The 23049-nt window shown below is 36.0% G+C and overlaps 1 long non-coding RNA gene across 1 annotated transcript; it reads left to right on the top strand.

Moving 5' to 3' along the window:
- The first annotated feature begins 10830 nt into the window (after positions 1 to 10830).
- Positions 10831 to 21103, top strand: LOC307168423. Its single transcript, XR_013822939.1, has 4 exons — positions 10831 to 10932; positions 11383 to 11504; positions 19341 to 19498; positions 19650 to 21103. It is a non-coding gene; the product is annotated as an uncharacterized lncRNA (long non-coding RNA).
- Positions 21104 to 23049: the final 1946 nt, after the last annotated feature.

Genomic DNA, 23049 nt, shown 5'->3' with positions numbered 1-23049 from the left:
AATTCACATCGACAATATGTATTATTATATAATATTATAAGAGAGATATAATATTATAATTATAATATTCTGACGTAATTATAATATTAATATTATAATTTTGAGAGAATATTAAGTTTGAGGTCGGTAAGAATTTTAAATGCTTTGAAAGATATCTCATGCTCACCAAGAGATACAGTAAAAACTGAAATATTATTGCAGTTTAAAATAGCTGTTGTTTCTTTAAATTAAGATCCTGTGTTTTACATAATGGCTGTATGACAGTTTTGTTTTTGTTTTAACCTACATTAGTTTTTACATTTTCTTGATTTTATTCCCTCAAAGTTCAAGCAGACATGTTAATTTTAACAGATTTACAGAAGCTTCCTCTCACATCTGTGAAAAAGTTCCCACTCTTGTAGCGGTGTGTACTGTCTTGTCTATAATGCTAATGCTAGCACCAGTTCTCCACTGACTGTCAACGCTAATAAGCCTGTGTTAACTATTAGTATGTTGTCTGATAACAAAAGGCCCAGGTGCTGCACAACAGGAAGCGTCAATACACTCGTCAGAGGTGACGACAGAGCGCAATGTTAAGTTATTAACATGTTGTTGAGGACACATCCAATCTGGTCTTTCATCTAATTGTCACCTAGTTAGCGTAGTGTAGGTGGGCATGAATGTGTGTAGCCATGTGTATTTGTCAGGTTCAGGGGGGATTATGATTTTTAATATCTTTAATATGCATTTTTAATATCTGTGTGTATTTGTATAGGACACTTGACATGAAGAATCCACATCAGGAGAGGCCTGGTTGACAGGAGATGAGCAGGGAGGTGTCACTCACACAGGGGTAACAACAGAGCTAGTGGGAGGCCAGGTCAGTACCGGGGTAATACAGCCTCCCTATAGGGGGGCAGTCAGTGAGGCAGGGGAGGTCTGAGCGGACAGGGATTAGAGATGCAGTATAGAATGTGAAGTGAATGGTACAGTGTTAAAGAGTTTTAGCAATATGTAGGTTAAGTGTTTGAAGTGTTGAAAGGATTCAGCGTTCTCATCAGGACATAGAATGGGCTGATTTAGATGGATTATGGGCCTGTCTGCCTCTAATGCTGCTGATGTGTGCACACTCTCCCTCACATTAACACAATTACCTACACTTGATGTGTGTCTGCTTTAATAGATAAATCAAGATGTATGCCACTGACTGATTCAAGCACCTTATTCATAATGCAATGTGAAGTCCTCTTTACCTCAATGGCGACAGGCATCTAAAGTGACATACACAATTTTAAATTAACAATAAGATAAATTTAAAATAAGATACATTGACGTTAAAAATATTGGGGTCGGGGTTTATTTTTTGTAAATAAATTGGTACTTTTAATCAGCAAAATGCATCGAAAGTGACAGTAACGACATTTATAATGTTACAAAAGATTTCTGTTTCAAATAAATCTGTTCGTTTGAAAAAATCCTGAAAATAATGACTGTTTTCGCAGAAATATTAAGCAGCACAACTGTTTTATTGATAATAATAATAATAAATGTTTCTTGAGCAGCAAATCAGCATATTTCTGAAGGATCACGTGACGCTATAAACTTTTTAGGGTGAACTATCGCTTTAAATTGATCAGTATTTGAATTTCATTTTAATTCTGTTCTATTGGTGTGTTGAAGTCATGTCGGAATGATCAAATTCTGAGTTGGGGATTAAAGGTTCAATTAAAGAATCATGATAGAAACAAATTTGTATGATCATAAGCTGCGAGTGCTGACAGTAAAACTTAGTTTGTGCGCATGTTTAGTATTATTGATAAAGAAACATTAGTCTTTTTATGAGGAGTCTGGCTTGTGTAACCCAACTACATTTCACATCATTCTCTGTAGCCACATCATGAGAATGATAAAATGCACTGCATGATATAACATCCATTACACACCTAATGAGCTTTCTTTGCTCTTCATTATGTTGCATTAGCACAAAAAATATTTGTCGGGAAGTGAAAATGAGAGAGATAGAGAAATATAAATTGTCCAGCAACTATAACTATAATGGCTTAAACGCACATTGTAATTATGATTTCCTGTAAGAAAGGACTTTCTAGAAGGATCTGAACGTAGCATATGCTACAATAGCTAACTTTGCTGCCCAGCAGAGGCCTGTCAATACGCTCAAAGGATCTCAAACCTTTTCATTGGGATCCACGGAGAGGGCTCCTCTCCGTCTGATAGGCTGACCTCTCTGAGGGGGTCCAATCTGTTCACAAAAGATACAATCAAGTATTGAGTAATAGACCATAAGTACATTAATGGCATTGGTTCATGTTAACATGCTTGTTTAAAGTATCCAACAGCACTCAGAATTCAGTTCATATTAACGGTGTCTGAGTTTCCACAAGCTAAGTGTCCACATTTAGCATTTTTTTATTTATTTTTTTAATCTATAAGGTGCCCATATTTAGCTATTTCAGCTAATTATATTTTAGTTACCTTTATTTTATCTGGAAATATCTATAAAAAAGTTTTAAATATTATACCAATGGTTTTTCACATTGTACCTTAGCATATCATTACATTCACAATTAGCTTTAAGCTCATCAGAGGTACAGTGTGTGTATAGAGCTGCAGATGCTGTTGTTCTTGTTGTTTTTGTTCTTGATAAGGGATCACTGTCAGAACAAACATTTTGTCATGCTACTGAATTACTTTTCCCACAAAACTTCCTATGTGAATGCTAAGATCCACTGATAACTCTATTCTTCCGCGCTGTTTATCTCACTCACAGGACCGTTAGCATCTCAACAGCTATTGGAAATTCTTTCGCCTGCTTCTTTTTCACCCCTCTGTTCTGACAAAGGATGAGAGATTGTTTTTTCTCATTGAGATGTAAACACTCAAACATGTTTACTCTATTTGCATTTGTCTGCATGTCAACACACTGCAGCGGGTTGAGGATTTGAGGAGAGAAAAGTGGGGTGGGTGGGGGTGCTCGTGTTGGTGGCTGAATCACAATGGACCACAAAACACACACACACACACACACATTGAGGAATGTGCCCCAGGCTTGTACAGTATTGTGTCCTGGGAGCTCAGCGGGGCAGTATTGCACTCACATACCTGAACAGAGCTGAAGCGTAAGATGGATTGGGGTAATAGCACCAACCGTCTTATAGCATCTGCCCCAAAGTGTGGCAAACTTTAAGATAGTGTGTTATGATGTTTATTTTATTTGTTTTTGAGAAAGCATTTAAAAGGAAAATGGAAAATTATGTCTTCATCGCTTACTCATTCCGAACCTGTATGACTGTCTTAAAATGCAAAGGAGAAATTCTGAAGAATGTGCTGGTCACTCTTTTTTTCATGCAATTGCAATAAATGGAGTCTGGAGCCTTCTAGCTTTAAAAAAGATGTACAAGCACCATAAAAGTATCATCAAAGACTATTCCTCACACAAAGCTAACATATTACTTCAGTTCAGAGGACCCGGAATATATAGGAAGCATTAAAAATACACTAATATAAATATGTACTAATAGATACTGAACAACATATATAATATTAAAGCTGCAAGCAGCATTTAGCGGGGTTCAAGCATTTGAGGCCTTTAAGCACATAAGGCAATTTAATGAGTTGTCTGAGTTTTCGTTTTATGATTTACAGTCTTTTGAGTGTTTTTTTGCCATACCCATTTTCTAAATGATCCTTTTATGGCTACCCAAAGGGTAAAGTTTAAGATAACTATTGATCTAGAGAGTCTAGAGAATTGTCCTAGACTGGTCTGGTTCCGATAGGGCCAGGGACTAGTTCTAACTAGGCGAAAAAACAGGGACTAGTTCGCAAAAGTAGGTTTTGGACAAAATTCGACATAGCAGAAAATTTTTCCTGCCTAAATCAAAATTGGAGATACACATTTTGTTCGCCTCGAGCCAGGGATCACAGTGGCGTAAGACACATGAGTCTAGGACGGTCTAAGAGTTATGGGTGATTTTGTACTTTTGGTTGCTGTAGCGCCACCTATGGGCCAATCGGGGTCATACTAAGATAGGTTGTCCCCAAATTGAGGCCTACCATCTGGCCAGGTTTCAAGTCTCTAGGCCTTACGGTTTGGCCTGCACGATCAGTTTTACAAATCCTTACAATTACAATAGGGTTTCAGCATTTCATGCTTGAACCCCTAATAATTATATAACTTTCTAACTAATGCATAATCCGATGTGGGTATACTGACGTCAAACCATGGTCTCGCGAGAAAACGTAACTGTCTATGTTGGTGATTTCGAATGATTTCACATGAATTGATTTTCACAAAAAGTTTGCCTTTTAGAAAAAAAAACATAGCACAAAGGTCCACCCTTAAACCTAACCCTTATAGTGGTGCGTAAGCAGATCATACGAAAACATACAACAAGATTTAACAAATTCGCCACCAATTCGCCAAAACTTGACTATTCCTCACACAAAGCTAAGATATTACTTCAGTTCAGAGAACCTGGAATATAGCACAATATCAACTGTGTAAAAATAAAATAAACGGAATGTCTATACCTTGTTGGCAAACACTAACTCCGCCCACCAATGTCTGGTTAGGCCAGATAAAATCACAAAAAAACCTGGCTATAACAGAGGCAGTGGTGTGGAGAACAAGGCGGGTGGCGGTAACTTTTGATATGATCGACCCGTGTTTGAATCCGTCATTTTTCCGAACTCATTCTTCTGCCTTTTCCCACAGCATATCAGATTGGAATAGCATTTATTTCAAATAAAGATGAAGAAAATATTTGAAAAGTGGAAATAATACTGTTTATCGGGTAGGGCAGGGGTGCCCAACCCTGCTCCTGCCGATCGACTGTCCTGCACAGTTCATCTCCAACCCGAATCAAACACACCTGCCTTTAATTTTCAAGTGATCCTGAAGACCTTAATTGGTTGCTTCAGGTGTGTTTGATTAGGGTTGGAGATAAACTGTGCAGGACAGTCGATCGGCAGGAGCAGGGTTGGGCACCCCTGGGGTAGGGGGTATAGGGAGGACTTTATTGTCCCAAAAAATGACATTCATTTAATGATTTTATTAAATATAATCATTTACACACTGTTTTATTATGTACAATACACTGAAGTGCAAATAATGGCAGATAATATTTGCACTTCAAAGTATAAATAAACAACTACTTACACTTAGTACAATTAGCTCCTATGTACACTTAGTTAGTTTGAACTTAGTGCAAATAGCCACTTCCATCAAATAAAATGTTTAAATGTACAGAATTTGACATTATCATTGTTTTGTTCTACTCAGGTCTGAAAATCAAGAGAATAATTACAATTTATTGTATTGATAGACATGTTTTTCTTCAGGTTTATAAATTTGTCTACTTAAATCATACAAAAATGGGCGAGATTTTTTATATATATATTCCAGATCATATTTATATATTTTTTTATTTTTCAGGGTATATGCATCTTTAAATCTTTATGCATGAAAATATATGAAAATGTTTTAAGAAGGGGGTCCTTTGCAAGGAGACGGCAAAAAAAGAATGTAGGCTATATTTTTATTACTTATTTTCCTTTTTTTGAAAGTTCCAGTCCCTGTTTATTGTATCTGCATGGAGAAGAGCGACCAGCACAGTCTTCAAAATATCTTCTTTTGTGTTCCACAGAAGAAATGAAGCCATACAGGTTCGGAATGACTTGAGAATGAGTAAATGATGACAGAATTTTGCATTTGTCATGACTTACATGCATGATTGCATGTATCGTGGGAAGGAGAGACTGACATGTTAAACACTGGGATTATCCTGTTTGCTTTCTCTATGAGTTTTGCCGCAACACGTGACAGACTGGTGTATGAAACAGATTTCCCTAGAAAAATTGTTTTAAAAATAAATTAAAAAACAATTGCTTCTGCATGGGAATTACACACTCTTCCCTTAAGTGACTCATAACTGAAAAATTCCAGAAAGATTTACAATTGTTCAGTGGAAATTCTGCATTAGTATTAAGTCAGAATAAACAAGAAGTACATACTTGCCAGTAATCTCCACTATTCTTGTTTATAAACTTGTTTACCTTTTCTTGATGACCTCTTGAACAGTATATACATGCAAAAACTTCTTTTATAGTCATGCTGTTCCCTTTATTGCTCTCTTAGCCATGGGAGATCAACAGAAGAGCTGTTTGTAATGATTAGCTCCTCAATCAGACACATTCACAAATGAGCAGATACTGCTTGACTGAGATGCCTACAAAAGAGAATATATCGATAACCGTCCATATAGCCTGTGTGATTTTTTTGGTCTCTTTTTATCACCAAGGCTGCGTGAAACAACAATACTGTGAAATATTAATACAATTTAAAATAACTGTTCTCTATTTCAATATATTTTAAAACAGCAGATTTTTTTGCAACATTACTCCTTCAGTCACATGATCCTTTCAGAAATCATTATAATATGCTGAGCTGGTCCTCTGGAAACATTTATTATTATTAATGCTGAAAACAGTTGCTTAATACTGACCCCCAATCCTTTTTTTAAACGGTAGTCTATGTTGTTAATGCTACCCAAAAACATAAAGCAAAGAGTAATTTTCTGTTTCTGTTTTTAATGTATATATAGTTCACCGAAAAATGTCAATCCTGTTATCCACCCTCATATAGTGATATGCTGCACACTTTTATTCTATGAATGGGGACTAAAGCTTTCAAGCTTCAATAAATGGTATAAAAGTGGTCCATACAACCCATGCATTGTATTCCATTCCTTCTATATAAGAAACTAAAAGAAATGTAATTTTTTTAATTTTTAATTTCAGTTATTAAAATTTCAGCTATATGAGCTGTCACCCTAATCAGGCTTATTCATGAACAAATTGTCCAGGCTTGTTTTGTGAACCAGATCAACCGATACATTGAAAATATATGACTTAAAAGAAGGATTTTCTCATAATGACTGTAATTTGTTTGTCACACAAAGGGAGCGAGTAGATAAATGATTGCAGATTTTTCCTTTTAAGGCATTTTGTGCTCAAAAATCATGATATGCATCAAGCACTTTCAGTCTGAGAGCTCTGTTTTGATAATTCATGATAGTGTTGTGAGGATCGGTCAAAGGTTATCTGTATGACTCGCATTGAGATATGATCAGAGACAGCATGTTGTGCCAATGGGCTTAACATTCACACATGATCTTATAGACACACACTCTGGACACACTTTGTTTTGTATTTCTTTAATTTGCTTCTCTTTGTAAATGGGAATGATGGATAAGATGCTACACATCTTGCTTGGTTTGTGAGACTCGTGTTTGAGTGATGGTCTGTGTCAGACACCCTTGTCGTTTGCTTCAGCCCTCAGGAGTTGATCGTCTAGCCAGCTTTTACTGCTCCGGCTGCGGAGAGACAGAGACTGAGAGAGATGGGACGGAGCAAGAAGATTTAATTGTGGAGGGTTGTGGGTTAAAAATGAGATAGAGTGAGAGGAACATGAGGGGAGTCATAAACAAGAGGGAATGAGCGAGATGAGGGGAGGGCGCTTTCAGGATGGAGCGATGTTGAAGAGAGAGTAATTAAAATGAGTCTTAATAATACACTAATATAAATATGTACTAATAGATACTAAACAACATATACAATATAATTATAGAACTTACTAACTAATGCATAATACAATGTGGGTATACTGACGTCAAACCAACCTGGTGTCGTGAGAAAACTTAACTGTTTTGGTGATTTCGAATGATTTCGCATGAATTGATTTCCACAAAAAGTTTGCCTTTTAGAAAAAAAAACTAAGCATGAAGGTCCACCCTTAAACCTAACCCTTATAGTGGTGCGTAATACAAAAACATACAAATAAGATCTAACAAATTCGCCACCAATTCGCCAAAACTTGAAATAGTTACGAATTATAAAAAATTGTCATTGTATATTTTTTGGCATGCTAATACCAATATTTAGTGACATGTATCATGGTGTAGAGCTTCTCATTTTTTGACTAACTTTTACTAGTCTGTGAGTCAATGTGGATGTTATGTTAATGTAGTATGTAGTTCACATAATTCCTTTTTAATCTTAATTATAATTCCTATGTGTCTATTATTTGTTGTTATTGCACAAAACCAATGATATACCATTTGATTGATGAAACAACAATCAACTATTTGCTTGCTTTTTAATAATCTAGCCTAAATTGTTTCCAGGATAATGGAAGTGAACATTTAACGCCATACGACAGTTGACTAAAACTAAATCACAAGCAAAATAGTTATTCTTTACTTTAATCAGTGATGGTAGTTATGGCTATTTGATAAACCTTGACCATGGTTTTTAAATGTCTACATTCACAAAGCAATATGATAATCGAAAAACGCAGTCCCGGCACATCAACCTGTGGCACTGCCGACAGACTACAGTAGGTGTAACTAATCACGTTATGTCTTTGTTTTAATGTTTTTCCATCCTTCCTCGTGACTGGCTTTGACTTGTGTGTGTGTATGTGTGGTTTGTGTGGTTGTGTGTTGGAGTACATGAGTATAATACTCATTAATGTCTGCTGTGTGCATGAGAGTGTCTAGAGAAAGCCCATTTGTCAGAGAAAGACAGTGCAGAGACACCGCTGAGACTCAGGAGTCCTCTCACTGTCAGACACAAATCAGCCTCGGCACAGTATGTTAAGGCCATACCAAAAGAAAAAGAAAATGCTAAAATGTCTGCTGTGATCATGCATATGTATGATTCATTTGTCGCAAATGGTCTACCACAGGCTTTCCGAGGACTGGCATCCTTCGATGTGTCCTTTTTGTTAAACAGATGTGAACTGTCAAAAAGTGCAGTGAACTGAGGCACCTCTGAAACATTGGTTGTTCTCGTTTTATTTATTTATTTATTTATTTTCCAGTTGGGTAAAAAATTAACTTTTCCGAAGTACACGGAGAACTATATGCATTGTGTATCTTTATTGTGAAAGAATACTCAAAGGTTCATAGACTGAGGTCAAAGAGGGAAGTAAGTGTGTGTGTGCAGGTTATTATATTGTGGGGACCAAATGTCCCCACAAGGATACTATACCTGAGATCACATTGTGGGGACCAGCCAGCCAGCCATGAGGGAAATGGATTAATAAACAAATTAAACAATGTTTTTTTGAAAATCATTAGCATCATTGCATAATTGCCTAAGAAGTAATTAATTCAAAATTGACTTAGGCAATTATGCTATGAGGCTAATAGAAACTACAGTTTGTACAGTATAAAATCATTACGTCCGAGTCCCCACAAAGATAGTGAAACCGTGTGTGTGTGTTATTTTTGAGTCTGTCCAACCTATTAGATCATCAAAAGCAAAATAGTTTCTCTTTATTCTAGTTATAGTTTTTGCAGTTGTTTGTGAAATCCATGCTTCAAATATCTTAATTCACGTAGAATTGGCTTTTATAACAGAGAGACCTACAGCCACATAAGCATCTAATGGCACATTTAGTGTCGGAGGGTTTCCATTAGTCTGTCTGTCTTCTTCATTTTGCTTAACTGCAGTGCACATCCCAGCTGCTCCCCGCGGGTCTTTGTGTTTTCTCCTCAGATATTGAGGCAAATTAAGCCCCACTGAGTTAGTTTTTTTCCACATCTTTCTCCGCTCAGGTCATTTGCACTTGTCGAGCACTCTATGATGAATCGTGTCTAATTCTTTGTCTTTAACAGTGCAGTTTCTATGTGGGTGGCCGGGACTGAAGGCAGACACAGTGGGATATTCAGAGAATATTTTACTTTAAAAAAAGAAACATAAGGTAAGAAAAGTGGCATTGGGGCGAATGTGGAACAAAAAAAGTTTCCCTCGTAATGGCAGTGAAAGGAAAGGAGGGGCCATGCAGTGGGTGGTATGTCCAGAAATGCAGGTGGTCTGACCAAATAAGTCATGATGGGAAACAACAGTGTCTGCAAAGTTGTGAATTTACCGCACTGGTGATGAGGCAGAATGAACCTTCAGTCGAGTCTCACTCAGCTATAATGAGCCTGAACTTGGGAGGATGGGGTGACAATGATTTTTGTGGGTCTTTTTTTCACAACATGTACCAATGTGTGTGAAATTTACTTACAATTTCTGAGCGAAAACTTTTATTCATTGTACATACATACCTACATTCTGCACTACAGTTCTGAAGTTTGGGTCAGTAAGATTTTTTTTTATTTTCATTCAACAAGGATGCATTGATTAAACTAATCAAAAGTGACAGTAAAAGAAATTATACAGATTTTATAGATTTTTATTTCTAATTGAACTTTCCATTCATCAAAGAATCCTAAATTAAGCATCAAATTAAGCATTACAACTTTTTTCAACATTGATAAAAATAAGAAATGTTTCTTGAGCAGCAAATCATCATATTAGAATGATTTCTAAAGGATAATGTGACACCGAAGACTGTAAGTAATTCAACTTTGCCATCACAGAAATAAATGACATTTAATTTCATATTAAAATATAAAATGGTTTTGAATTATAATAATATTAAATGCTACTTACGTGTAAAAATCTTACAATATATATTGCCTAGGAACTGATTTTAGTGCTCAGATGAATTGGCAAAAGTATATTATATAGTATATTTTAGTAAGATTGTATATTAGACTGAAGTCAAATAATCTTGCCTGGACTGAATATCTTCACTGCAGTTCTTTAGAAACCACACTAATCGAAACAACAGCTCAGCATGAACCTAACAACCAGACTATCCGTTGCTACTCATTAATCGCTTTGTACACAGTACTAAAACTGAATCTTCTTATGAAGTGTTTTATCTGAATAGATAAAATCCTTAATTTGAACTCTGTGTCCTCTATTGTATGAAGGAAGACACTGCTGAAGCCCAGCCGGCACTCTCAGATGTTGAGAAGCATGTGTGTGCCAACGGAGGAGACTCAGCAGACGTCAGGGATGACTCAAAATCTAGTTTATGTAAGCATTCAGACCAGACAATATCATTTACCGTATGTCTAAGACTGCTGCACTCACACATAACGGCTTCTACACATGTGGACTAGACAGACAAAAACTGTTAGTCAAAAATAAACTCACTTTCTCGCACATAGTGTTCATACACAGACTCATGCAGACAGACATGCCATTACAATACAAACATTCAGAGAGCAAGCTGTCCATACATGTCAGTATTTGAATGTTTTATACTTTTTTTTTGTAGTGCTGTATCAAATATGTGAAATTTTGACTTGATTCTTCTCAAAGTCATTCGCTTTTTGTACAATAAGCAGTTTTGGTACTACTTTGATTCACCATTTTATGTCAAATGAGTTATGAAACACATTTTCATAGAAAAACTATTCACTTTTTGAATCATTCAATAGAGTATAACCAACTGGCATTCACTAACTCTCTTCTTCTTTTCAGCATAAGGATGGCACTGACGTCGATGAGATGCCTGAGATGTGTGTGTTTCTGTCTGGACTGCCAAGGTCACTCTCTGAATGGGGGTTTGCACGTGTGTGTCATCGGAAGTACGCTGTGCGTAGGTGAATGACAGAGTTGTGTTAACCTGTGGTGCGTGTGAAACCCTTACACACACACACACACACACACACACACACACACACACACCTCCGTGGACTGGGACTCTACAGTAACGTCACTTGACTTAAGCTGACGACCACAGCATAACCGTTATCATAACTATTATTGCACAGTGTTTTGAGGGAGTCATTTCAAAGGGTTTTTATGAAGTCAGTGTTCAATTGAAAATGCCTGACCTTGTAGGCTATCAGAATTTTGTTTTGCCATTTTACATATAAATTAATATAATCTTTATTAAAATAATAGGCTGCTTGCGTAATCAATGACTGGTGGTTTACATTTTTGTGCCCCTCTGGGTCCTTCCTAAATTATATTCATTTAACTGCAGGCACCTCTCCAAAATACTAACCAAATTGTTTTTTGCCCTGACCAACGGGTCCTGTATTGGCTGATTCATTCTTGTGAATCAGTTCATCTGTGTTCTGATCATTGTTCTGAATCCGATCCGGACATAGTCTTTGATAAAAATGTGATTTTCTCAGATTTTTGTTCAAAATGTTACTTTATTATTATTATTATTAAACTTACACACATTCAAGTGTTGATTAAAAAAAAAAAAAGAATCAATGAAGCTAGACTTTTCTTTTTATTGTGAAAATGAAAAAAAAAAAAGGCATTGGCTGGCAACTTTAAAAAAACACTGGTCAGGAAAGAGTTAAACTATTTTGTAGCTAGAGAAATCAGTTCATATTAAACATGTGTAGGGATGTCTGATTCATTTTAGTGAAACTTTTTCAATTGTCTATTTTTCTTTATCATAATTATTGAAGTAGACAGTATAACTTTTCAAATATAGATAGAATTATAAGAATGAACAACTTCCTCAAAAGGTTAGCTTTACTGTGATATTTTAAATGAACTTGACAAACTAGCTTTTTCAATAGTTCACTATCAAATAATGATTAAGAGAAGGAAGAGGAGAGCGCAGCAAGGAAAAGGAAGGTAATAAAGGGCAAGACAAAAGCTGATCAGAGCCTTGGCAACTGTGTTACTGAGTAATTGAATTAGATGCCTCTGTTAAAACATGGTGTACCCCTTAAACCACATCAGGACAGGATATGAGCCACAGTTGTACATCACTGAGATGCTCAAGACACTGCTGCTAAAGCTGAGTTTCCAAACCAACCAAAATTAGCCTTTTATCATTTCATCTGTGCTTTGGCCACATGAACTACCTGTATCTTCCTGTAACTCATACTGAAACAGCAGAGGAAGAGAGAAAAGGAAATTTAGCCTGACAAATGCAGCAGCCTTTCCAGTGATTGAGAAACCAACAGAAAGTAGCACAACCAGACCTCTTGACCTTATAACTGTGCATTCAATAATGCTTGAATAATTCAAATTTGACAAATTATAGTACAATTAGCTAGGAGTGCTTGCAGGAAGTAGGACAGCCAGGTACGAGAATAGAGATAGAACAAGAGCAGATAATTTAGAGAGAAATGAGTCCAAAGTCATGGTAAGAGGGTTATGAAAGGCACGTGTATTAGGTGCTATCAAGACAGTGAAGTACTGATGAAAGGGAGGAGAGATGAAGAGATTCAAGTCAAGCACAGGACCAGCTTGACCCCTTAATGCTGTTATGAACGGCTACCACAGTCCAAAACACAGTTTGAGATAGATTTCCAGCAAGAAAGGAATGTGACATTCATGTATTTCAATAGAAATACTGTAACGTGAACACTTACAATTCTTTCATCGTTCACGTGTTTGACAGGTAAAAGTAGGTCGTGAGTCTGTTTTTGTGAGGTAGAGCATGATGAATCACTGAATTGAAGTTGTGTGATGTAAACGATAGAATGAATAAGCGCTGATAGTGGCCAGTGCAACTTCTTATCATTGAGCTTGTTATTGAAAAGGTGTTCCCTGTTGAAAAGACTAGCTTATGAATTTCCATGCTGCTGGTGAACCTACATAGAGACAAAAGTGACTACTGGTCAGCCATGATGATGAAGCTGGTTGTGGTGAATAGAGCAGAACACATATTTAGTAGAGTTTACCTAACATTTGTAAGTAAAAGTTACTGTAGATTATCATAAAGTAGAAAAAGCTTGTAATATTTATTCACAGAAATTTAAAGCTAGTTCAAATTCTTTTCAAGTTCATATCTTAAAGGAGAACTCTGGTCAATTTTAACATTGAGCTCATTTTTTTGTAAATTTGGAGTTCAGAGAACAATGACAAAAATCGGTGTTGCCTACACCGTGTTATCCTCTTTTTAAAATTTGCACCCTGTTGACTTCAATGGGGCAAGTTTTAAACCTGCTTTTAGCCTCTTAACATCCTTGATGTGTCATTACAAGTGCACAGGTCATGTGAGTGATTCCTTCGGAGTGAACGCGGGTCAATCTGACTGCAGTAGATGTGAAAGATATGAATAAAAATTATGTTTATTCAGCCAGCGCACATACCTGTATTTACATCCTGTTTTCGGTCGAAGTCCATAGTAATCGATTGTCGAGTTCACGCGCATGATCATAGGTACTAAACCAATGCGCGTGAACTCGACAATCGATTACTATGGACTTTGACCGAAAACAGGATGTAAATACAGGTATGAGCGCTGGCTAAATAAATTTCATTTTTATTCATATCTTTCACATCTACTGCAGTCAGATTGACCCGCGTTCACTTCACTTTAAAGGAAAGTCTACTGTGTGCAGTTGTTCGACATTTGTGTATGTTGTTTTAAAATGTTGAAATTTACCAAAAATGTGCTAAACAAGTAAATCTTGCTAATTTCTTCAGTGAGTGAAGTCTTGCTGGTTAAAGGGATAGTTCACCCCAAAAAGAAAATTCTGTCATCATTCACTAACCCTCATTTTGTTTTAAAATCTGTGACTTTCTTTCTTCAGTGTAAAAAAAAAAGGAAGATATTTGAAAGAATTTTGGCAACCAAACTGTTTTGGTTACCTTTGACTACCATTGTATGCAGGGAAACAAAACACTGAGACATTTCTCAAAATATATTGTTTTTTGTTTCTCACTGCAATCCAGAATACATATTTGGAATGACATGAGGGTTAGTAAAGGATGTCAGATTTTTATTTTGGGGTGAACTATCCCTTTAGGCTTTTTAAGAAAGCTGCTGGGAGCACCAACATCAAGTACACATCATATGCTGGTAACCTGCAATACAGTTTTTCTTCAACAGGGTTTTGGGCAAAAAAATGTGCAATGCATCTCACATGCACGTTTGTTTATATAACCATAATCATTAGAGGATTGTCTCTCTATCTTTTTGTTTCTGGGTCACTGAAACGAAAAAATCTAAATGCATCATGCACGCTTACAGACCTATTATATTGGTCTTTATCCATTCAGGCGAAGCACTGTAACGCACTGTGTACCAGCTTTATTTTGAACACTTAAATTGCTGAGGCATAAAGGTAGCCTTTGCACCTTCGTCTTCATCAGCACCTGCACACACACACACAGTGACACTCAGTGTGAAATGGTCAGGGTGAACCCCTGTGCCCCTGCACACATTGAACACTTTGTAATACTGTTGCTATGGCAGCCAACTCTGACTCTCAGATGACTAAATCTTATTGTCACATTTCAGGTGCACCATGGGAATCATGCACTCCTCTCTATCCTTAATTTTATTTTCCTCCCCTCTTATTGGATTTAATTCACTCAAGCACTTAAAAACAACATGAAATGCCATTTACAACACATTTTTCTCCTGCAATGTGACATTTCCTGGATATTCAGTGACAAAAATGCAAATCTGTCCACCAACAAGCGCATGCGTGAATAGATTAGAATACTGCTGCTAAATGTTTCTTAAATCACACTTAAATTAGGGCACTCTCTTTTTTACTTTCTCTGGCATTAGTTTGGTGGTTGAGGGGTGTCACAGCGGTCATGAATTCATGCATACACAAATACGCAGTGTGTTTATAATAAGACTCAACAGGGCACGTTCAGATGGATTGCAGATGGGTCTTGGGAACACTTTGTCTTCTGGTTGCAATACACACAAAGTCACCCTTTAATTTCCCTCTTGCACTTTTCATGCCTCCCAACTTTTTTGATTTGTTATTGCACACTATACCTACTTTGCCTCTACCACCTTTTATGTATTAACTTCAATAAACGCATTGAATACACTCGGTTTTTTATTTATTTATTTATTTGGTATTGACTTTTTTTGTAAAATAACCTCAAGACAAAAAAACAGAATGATTTAAAATGCGAGTCATTATGTGAAAGTAATTAACTGCCTAATAGTTAATGTACCTTGCCCTGATTTCATCAAGTGAATAAATGAAGCATTAGCCTTTATAGCACAGCTCAACTTGTTTTGTAGTAAAATTTTATTTATTATTTCCCATAAAGTTTACATTTGGAGGTCCACATTTAATACTAATTATTTTTAAATAATGTACACATATACAATAAATGACTAACTCCGCAAACTAATCATCTGTCTTTTCTCAGCCTATAAACAAGGGCTCTAAGTGACTTTAATTTCATCAGAGGGCCCAATCAGAGCCAATTAGCCTGATTAACGTGATTCTAGTATGCTGTTATTCAGGCTATTCAGTCATAAACAGATATTGTACACACACATACAGTGAGAGGATCAAATTCATGACTCTTAAAGGAGAACTCCGGTCAATTTTAACATTGAGCTCATTTTTTTGTACATTTGGAGTGCTGTCAATACAGAGAACAACGACAAAAATCGGTGTTGCCTACACCGTGTTATCCTCTTTTTAAAATTTGCACCCTGTTGACTTCAATGGGGCAAGTTTTAAACCTGCTTTTAGCCTCTTAACATCCTTGATGTGTCATTACAAGTGCACAGGTCATGTGAGTGATTCCTTCCGAGTGAACGCGGGTCAATCTGACTGCAGTAGATCTGAAAGATATGAATAAAAATTATGTTTATTCAGCCAGCGCTCATACCTGTATTTATTTCCTGTTTTCGGTCGAAGTCCATAGTAATCGATTGTCGAGTTCACGTGCATGATCATAGGTACTAAACCAATGCGCGTGAACTCGACAATCGATTACTATGGACTTTGACCGAAAACAGGATGTAAATACAGGTATGAGCGCTGGCTGAATAAATATCGTTTTTATTCATATCTTTCATATCTACTGCAGTCAGATTGACCCGCGTTCACTCCGAAGGAATCACTCACATGACCTGTGCACTAGTAATGACACATCAAGGATGTTAAGAGGCTAAAAGCAGGTTTAAAACTTGCCCCATTGAAGTCAACAGGGTGCAAATTTTAAAAAGAGGATAACACGGTGTAGGCAACACCGATTTTTGTCGTTGTTCTCTGTACTGACAGCACTCCAAATGTACAAAAAAATGAGCTCAATGTTAAAATTGACCGGAGTTCTCCTTTAAAGGACTGGTTTAAACTGTAACCTCAGACACAGCATAAATGGGCACAAAGCCTCTCCAATATTGTCTCAGCATTGTTTTTGTTGTTGTTTTTAAATATCACAGCTATGAAAAGTTTATTGTGAATTTTGTTTGATTGGTTTAGTCTAGTTAATTTCCTGAAAGGCTGCAGACATGTTTGTAATGGTCAAGCTTGACAAGGACTACTGGAAACCTGAAACTACCACAACACCAGGCTACAGCAAAAACTATGACCAAATGAAATCAGAAACAGGTTTTATGTAAATAGTAAGTTAAACATTTAAGGGATGTGTGATTATAAGAGTATTTGTTGGTAATACACAGTGCTGGAGTGCTCAATGTCCCTCGCCAGACACAAATTTCTCATGACTAAATGTGGCTTTCCTTTTATTTTGCTCCTTTGAACAATCAGTGTCTGTGGGAAGGTACAGAACATAAAATCAAAAGCACATGTTCAGCATACACAAAGTCTGTCAGCATTTCTCATGATTGACAGAGCTTACTAATATCCTGCATTTTGGACTTTTCATTCTGGCAACAGCTCGTACATTCTAGGCCATAAACTAAACAAAGTCAGTCTCAACGTTTGGCTCTTTTATGACATAAAAGCTTTAACCTTACAATTCTTAATTAAAAATTGTTTTTGTTTTTTTTGCCTTTAGTTCACCTTATTTTTAAGTGATGGTCACATGATCTCTGGTAGGCCTAATTGTAAGTTCAGTGTAAGTGTTCAGAATAACATATATTGATCATACTATATAAAGATACAGTATGCCAGAAAATACATCACACATACACTGCACTTTACACTATACACCAGTGTTTCAAAACCTTTGTGACTCAAAGGTTATCGTCCAACACAATTTTTGAAGGTCCGCCATTATATTGGTTAAGATACCTTCTTAATACAGCATTTCTGTAGACAAAGATGCTTGTAGGTCTTTTCCTTTTTTATTGAGTGTTGATATTTAATTAACCCGAGTGATTCCAGATTCAAGTTTCAAAAACTGAATGTGAAACGGACACCAGCTGGTAAGAACTGTGCAGGTAAACCTCACTCCCCTGATCTCAAGAGGCGCACGCGAAAGACGTTGGAGGCTACGTCCGTGTTAGGGCATCTTCCTCCCATAGCGGAAACGCTGGTTCGAATATATGTTACATATGTTCTTCAACAAAAATATTGGTAGCACTTTATTTTGCTGACCTGTTCCTCATGTGTATACTATGTACTTATTATAGCAATTACAATAACTGGGTTACAATAACTAGGTACTAAACCTGAACCTATCCATCAACCTAACCTTAAACCGTATAGTTACAGTACTTTCTTAGGTAAGTACACTGTAAATACATGTATTGTAAAATAAAGTGTAACCAAAATATTAGCTCTTGAGGAAAAAGAAAGGAAAAAAGAAATATGATTTCATCCTGATTTTGTGGGGGTTTTTTTTGCATTTTAATTAAGTTACAATTATTTAATTAAATTAAAAACAAAATCTTTAAGACATCCTGTGGCCCTATTTTATTTTTTATTACAAGGTAACATTCAATGTTTTCCAGTTAAGGGAACATGCATTATAAATCCATATTCCCTCATTTGTTGTTGCTTATAGCTTTAGCATGTTAGCTTAGGCCAAGATTCAAAAGGCCCAGCGTGGCCTTATCAAACATTTTGCACATGAAAATACAAAAAAGCAAACAAAAAATCAAACAACATGATGTGATGATGCATTCAGCTCATTTGTAATGTGCTCTTCTCTACATTAAACTTCTTGACGAGCAATATTTAGGTTAAATAGGTAGGCTTACATCATCTACACTACATTACACTAAATAATGTCGAAGTATGCCAAATGTGAAGAAACCTGGTTCAGACCAGTCTGAAACAAGTCAGTTTAAAGAACAGTATGGCATCTATCCACACATATCCTGTCTGCCCACAGCTCAACCTCTGCTGGAGCAGGACGAGGTGAAGTGTGTGTTATGTCTGACAGTGATCCTCTACATGAGATGAATTTTTGTTTTGTCCTCCTGAGAAATGTAAAAGGATCCTACATAATTCAGCTCTTTGTTCCATCGGTGACCTGGAGAAGGTCAAGAAGTTTTTTTTCTCCATTTACAAGCAGACTTCAAAGCGCTTGTGTGTGTGTTTGACAGAGAATATATAAAGCTGTGGGCTTGCACTGGATGAAAGTGATCATCATTCATGTGAGAGCAACACAAAGAGACGGATAGAAGGAGAGCGAGCGGGAAAGGAGGAAGTATGTTTCTGTATCAGAGACAATGAGAGAGATTATTTATATGATAGCCTTTGCTGGTCCAAGCTGGTTTGGTGTTGGTGCTGCCATGTTATTTGCCAGCAAAAAATTCTTTCTGATTTATCTTTCAGACATGACCATCGATTTCAACCGAATGAGGGCCGAGGCACCAGGGCCCTTGAAACCCTTGCGATGGTCCTGCTTTCTGATGAAACTGGTTGACCACATGAGGCTCGCTGGTTAAGATCATTTGGGACACAAGCATCCCACATCATCAAAAACAATGGAGGTGAGAGACTGTTTTCGACACTCCTCAGATATAAACATAGGCCCTACTTGTTATGGAACCCCTTCATGAAGGGTAGTAGTTTTTCACTGCTGTGTTATCCAAACACATCTTGTTATTCCCAAGTCATTCAGCCTGAAACCCCTTTCCTCAGAAAGAGTTCTCTCTGCCAAAAAACATGTAGCTTGCATGAACCTGGCATCCAGTCCAATCCTGTACCACATTTTACATCTGGGTCACATCAAAGTAACCAGACATGGTCCTGGAAGACAGCCGACTGGCACTTTGTCCAGATCCAATCACGGTCCTGTGTGAGTATGGCCCAACTCTTCAACGTCCCGCATGGTACAGGCCAAAAATAGAGCAAATGTTCTTGTTTGGGTTTAAATTTCATGACATAGAGGTTGTTTGTTACTCTCAGAGTACAAAGCTATATGTGCACGTGTATTCTTCTGCCAATACAGATGAAACACTGAAATAAAATACTCTGACAGACTTTCCTTCACTTGTTCAATGGCACCGCAACACTGTGATTCCAGAATGAATGACTCTAATGAGTCAGTTATTTTACTGAATCAAATACACACAACTAATCAGTGTAGTTACTGACTTTGGAGGTTTCACCATTACAACAACTTATTGGTCTTTAAAAATGTCTGCCATTAATTTAGTGATCAAATTTAGCACTGTAATTACCATTTAAATCTGACTCATTTTCAAAATTTTTGTCACAAATCAACATCTCAAGAAAATCTTTTGGGGTTTCTAATCAAAATATGACTTTCTGTTACAAAACAGGGCATTGATTTCATACATGTCCACTGTAAACACTTAAATCCTGTTTATCAGGCCTTTTGGGAGACACAACAAGTGAATAGGGAAAGAAATTATTGATCAATATTCCTATGAAATATTATATTATTATGAAAATGTTGCCAATTATTACTCCCATTATTGCCCCAAGAAGACATAAATCTGCAAATGTGATACAGTGTATATGTTGTATTGAATGGGAAAACCTATTATGGTCATTTCCCCCCACATATTGCATAAAGTAAAATGGTAGTTATATCAATTCATTCTGTTATATCTTTCATAGTTGAGAATCAACATTATACAAGGTTTGGTTAAACAAAATCCTGAAACCTAAAAATTGATTGGTGAATGAAAAAAATCCAATTGTTTTTGCCTATACATGTCATTTCATGTCTTTTTGTTCACAAGTCCTGGTGTCACTACAGTGGAGATAGCATAACATATGAATAATATATCTGTTTACAAAAATGTAAAATTTTTTCCAGTTGTTTCTTATGCCCTAAATAATGTAATTACATGAAAAATACTTCAAAAAACTTTATATATATGCAATCATCAAACATTAAACAGCATATTAATCAAAACTGTTAAACGGTACCGAATGAAATGTTGACTCAGGAAGAGGTTCAGGACTGTGAAGCTTTGGTGGTGTTGATGGACTCGATCTACTCCATCTGTTTTCTTGTCATTGTTCTGAATCCGATCTGATAGTCTTTGACAAAAATGTGATTTTCTCTGCTTTTTGCTCAAAATGTTGCTTTTTTAATAAAACTTATCCACATAAGTGTTGGTAAAAAAAAAGAATGCATGAAGCAGAGGATCTGTTCTTTCTTTTGATATATTGTATGTTCAGATATTCATACAACAAAATATTCTGGGGGCCATGAAACTTGTGAATATGATTAAAAATGCTGGCGCTGACTGGCAAAGTTGGTAGGGAAAGTTAACTAACGTTAAAGGAACCCATATTGTAAAGTGTTACCATTTATTCCTTACAAGTACTAAAAGAATGAATAAAGCTATCATGAAGCAAAATCCTGGTTCCTCCTGGTAGCGCAGTGCTGAATTGGCAAAATAATTAATATGAGCTACATTCACAATGTTTAGAAGAACAAAAGCCACAACGGTTTATAATTATGGTCCAATACTTGATTCAGGCATAGTGTTTCCAGACATCTTAATTGTATATTTGTCAAAAGTGATTCACAAAACCTGCCAATCACAGAACGCTTAAATTTACCCTTTGAACATTCCATATACCATAACATCCAACATTTGCCATCTGCCCATCACTAGGCCTCTATGGCAAGAAACACTCATATATTTCCTTGAATTAAAGACGCAATAGTTGTCTTCCTGTGCAGAGGCAAGTGTTTGGGTTCTGTGCTCAAGTATTCCTGTAAAGCCTGCTTTCTTTCTAAAAGGAAAGTATTGTTCTCTCCCCTTTTGAAAATCATGTAACATCCATTACCATAATGTTTGAAATTCAGTTTCCTCTTCCTCCTGTCTGTTCCTTCAATCACAATGAAATTCACAATGCATAGAAACTGTGACTAAGGACCCAGTTTGTGTAATGAAACCATTAATCACTTCTGTGCCCATAAATTTTACTTCGCTCTGTATGTTAGATAACCAAACTACTGTTTCAAGTTTTACTGTTTCAAACTACTGTTTTAAGATTCTGTCTTAATATCATTTTCTATAGTGTCGTCAGTCAGACCTCGCTCTAAACTTACGTCAACACAGAATGAATCATGTAAATGCATTATGTTGCGTTTATAATCTGATTTATTGAGCATTATTGATGTTATGCCGCCTTATTTTCTACAGCTAAGTGTTTCGTTTATTTCAGGCACTTTTATATCCCAGGAGTTGGTTTTATTAAAACTTACAATCATTTTTTTTATCTTTTATCTTGTTATATAAAGGGAACCTTTTTTCCTTGGCTTTATCATTTAATTTCGCTACTTTTCAAATGCCAGTGGCCAGTCATATTTACTGGTATTTTTTTGTTTTAAAATATGACAATCCATCGTAAAAAAATATTACACTCCTTTTTAATACTTACTATGTGAAAATTATATATATATAATTTTCTAATATATATATATATATATATATATATATATATATATATATATATTAGAATATACAGTAGTTGACATTTGAAGTGGATCATATATGGCCAAATTTTGTTGTCCCTAACAAGTGTACTTGTTTAAGGTGAAAGGTATGCAATAAAATGAGAAAAATTATATATACATTTTTCAATGTCCATATTTTCAAATCTAAATTTTAAAGTATTTAAAAATATTTGTCCACTGTAAAAAAAAAAAAAGTTCCACCTATTATAATTTAAAAGCTTAAGTTCAGTTGCTGCCTTAAATTGAAGTATAATCAAATTGGTTGTACAAGTCATTTAAACTGAAAATATATTAATATATTAATGTGGAGTTATTAGCTTATAAAACATTTTTAGTGTATAATTTATCAAATGCTAGTGAAGAAATTAGCAAGGCAAAAGAGTCCAAAAATGTCATTTCCAGGACAAAAATGCTAAATACACAAATATATATTCACCAGTTTAGTATCTTTCTGTGCTGCTGATTTGTGAGCTACTTCTACCTGATAAAATCGTTTAGATTTATATCTTGAATTATTTTAGCTTATTTTCATGCTTGTTTCTTCATATTTGAACTCATTTTAAGTCATCTTAGCCCCCTGGTTGAGAACAAGAG

Source organism: Squalius cephalus (assembly GCF_949319135.1).
Source record: "Squalius cephalus genome assembly, chromosome: 12".
NCBI lineage: Eukaryota > Metazoa > Chordata > Actinopteri > Cypriniformes > Leuciscidae > Squalius > Squalius cephalus.
Note: the sequence above shows the minus strand (reverse complement) of the source record. Positions and strands in the feature narration are given on the sequence as shown.